Source organism: Ascidia mentula, assembly GCF_947561715.1.
Source record: "Ascidia mentula chromosome 2 unlocalized genomic scaffold, kaAscMent1.1 SUPER_2_unloc_54, whole genome shotgun sequence".
Taxonomy (NCBI): Eukaryota; Metazoa; Chordata; class Ascidiacea; order Phlebobranchia; family Ascidiidae; genus Ascidia; species Ascidia mentula.
Window position 1 is genome coordinate 7,501 of NW_028113703.1, and position 2,500 is coordinate 10,000.

Below are 2,500 nucleotides of genomic sequence, written 5' to 3' on the forward strand. Positions count from 1 at the left end.
CCGCGCCGACATTCACTTTCACTGCGCCCATGGGTTTCGCACTGCCCCGTGGCTCGCGCGCACGTTAGACTCCTTGGTCCGTGTTTCAAGACGGGTCGGGAAGGTGGCTGACGTTAGCCGCGGACCCCGTGCGTCTCGCGCGGCGCTGCCCACCCGCAACCGACACGCCGCAACTGGGCACTGAGCACAGTCCCCAACCGGCGACGCACCGGCTCGGACGGGACGCCCGGCCCACGAAGGGCAGACGCGGCGATCCCTCCTCGCCCGGGCGACGGGCCGACGTGTCCGCGCGCCTATAACACCCACCCGGGGGCGGGCTACCTTGCGCGCGGCCTTCTCGCCGCCTCCCAGACGGTCGCGGCCTTCGCACGGCGCTAGTGCGCTGGAGCTGCTCGGAGGACAGCGCGAACGACGGGCCGCAAGGCTCCGCACGCCCACACGCTCCGCTCGGCTTCAGCTGAAAGCGTCGCGCGACTCGACAGGCCCTCCCGTTTGCCTCTCGACGGTTTCACGTACTCTTTAACTCTCTCTTCAAAGTGCTTTTCAACTTTCCCTCACGGTACTTGTTCGCTATCGGTCTCGCGACAGTATTTAGCCTTAGATGGAGTTTACCACCCGCTTTGGGCTGCATTCCCAAACAACCCGACTCTGGGAAGACGCAGAGCGCGCGCCCTCGCCGCCACCATGGGCCTGACACCCGCACCGGGACGAGGCCTCGATCAGAAGGACGCGGGCGGCGAACGACGTACGCGCAGCGAATTCCTTACGCCACAATTCCACGCGCCGCAGAGGCGCGCGGATTCGGCGATGGGCACTTCCCACTTCACTCGCCGTTACTGGGGGAATCCTCGTTAGTTTCTTTTCCTCCGCTTAGTAATATGCTTAAATTCAGCGGGTAGCCTCGTCCGACCTCAGGCCGATAATCCAGTGCCTCGTTTGCGAGAGACACGCGCGCGCCACCGAAGCTCGTGCGAGCGCCGCGCCCGAACGCGAGCCGTGCTGCTCCGGGCCGGGATCCTCTTCGAGGCCGACTCGTAACGAGACGCACGCCGCGTTCGGTTTCGCGCGCTGACACTGCGTTCGTGCTGTCCTGGGCGGGACGACCGTGGCAACGGCCGACACCGCACCGGCCCGACGCGTCGCCGCGCGGGAACGTTACAACGCGACCCTGAGGCGGGCGTGGCGCCGGGATTGACCCGGTGCCGCAATTTGCGTTCAGAACGTCGATGCTCAATGTGTCCTGCAATTCACATTAATTCACGCAGCTAGCTGCGTCCTTCATCGACTCGCGAGCCGAGTGATCCACCGCCAAGAGCCCTCCGTGACTTCGTCAGTTGGACAAGCGCGACCCAGCCGGATTGCACAGTCGAAAAAGCGGTGGCCGAGCGGTCGCCAGCCGTAGGCGACGCATGAAGCCAGCCTGGCACATGGCCACGGCACTCGGCGCAGAACGAAACAGGGTGACCGAAGTGCAATCGCGTGCGCCTCAACAGCGACGAAGGGCGTGCGCGGCCGCCAAGATACGGAGCCTTCTCCACCTGTCGAACGCACGACCACTCGATCGGCGATCGGCCGGTAATGATCCTTCCGCAGGTTCACCTACGGAAACCTTGTTACGACTTTTACTTCCTCTAAATGATCAAGTTAGATCGTCTTCTCGGACGCCGGCGCGGCCGTTGCCGAACGCGCCAGGTCCAATCGGAGGACCTCACTAAACCATTCAATCGGTAGTAGCGACGGGCGGTGTGTACAAAGGGCAGGGACGTAATCAACGCGAGCTGATGACTCGCGCTTACTGGGCATTCCTCGTTCAAGGGAAACAATTGCAATTCCCTATCCCTAGCACGACCGGGGTTCAGCGGGTTACCCGGACCTTCCGGCCTAGGCGGCGACACGCTGATCCGGTCAGTGTAGCGCGCGTGCGGCCCCGAACATCTAAGGGCATCACAGACCTGTTATTGCTCAATCTCGTGTGGCTAAGCGCCACTAGTCCCTCTAAGAAGTTCAACGCCGACCGATAGGGTCGCGTAACTAGTTAGCAAGCCAGAGTCTCGTTCGTTATCGGAATTAACCAGACAAATCGCTCCACCAACTAAGAACGGCCATGCACCACCACCCACAGAATCAAGAAAGAGCTCTCAATCTGTCAATCCTCACTGTGTCCGGGCCGGGTGAGATTCCCCGTGTTGAGTCAAATTAAGCCGCAGGCTCCACGCCTGGTGGTGCCCTTCCGTCAATTCCTTTAAGTTTCAGCTTTGCAACCATACTTCCCCCGGAACCCAAAGACTTTGGTTTCCCGCAAGCTGCCGGAGGGGTCGTCAAAGTAACGCCCCCCGATCGCTGGTTGGCATCGTTTATAGTCAGAACTAGGACGGTATCTGATCGTCTTCGAACCTCTGACTTTCGCTCTTGATTAAAGAAAACATTCTTGGCAAATGCTTTCGCAGTCGTTCGTCTTGCGCCGATCCAAGAATTTCACCTCTAACGGCACAGTACGAAT

The 2,500-nt window shown here is 60.9% G+C and overlaps 3 non-coding genes across 3 annotated transcripts in view; all 3 read right to left on the reverse strand.

The window, feature by feature from the left end:
• The window catches only part of LOC145916448 (large subunit ribosomal RNA), a 3,687-nt gene extending 2,768 nt beyond the window's left edge, over window positions 1-919 (reverse strand). The window contains exon 1 of the ribosomal RNA XR_014404673.1: window positions 1-919. This exon is cut by the window's left edge and continues 2,768 nt beyond it. This is a non-coding gene — a ribosomal RNA (large subunit ribosomal RNA).
• Window positions 920-1,163: 244 nt separating this feature from the next.
• Window positions 1,164-1,317, reverse strand: LOC145916450 (5.8S ribosomal RNA). Its single transcript, XR_014404674.1, has one exon. It is a non-coding gene; the product is annotated as a 5.8S ribosomal RNA (ribosomal RNA).
• Window positions 1,318-1,576: 259 nt separating this feature from the next.
• The window catches only part of LOC145916453 (small subunit ribosomal RNA), a 1,824-nt gene continuing 900 nt past the window's right edge, over window positions 1,577-2,500 (reverse strand). Inside the window, exon 1 of the ribosomal RNA XR_014404677.1 lies at window positions 1,577-2,500. This exon is cut by the window's right edge and continues 900 nt beyond it. This is a non-coding gene — a ribosomal RNA (small subunit ribosomal RNA).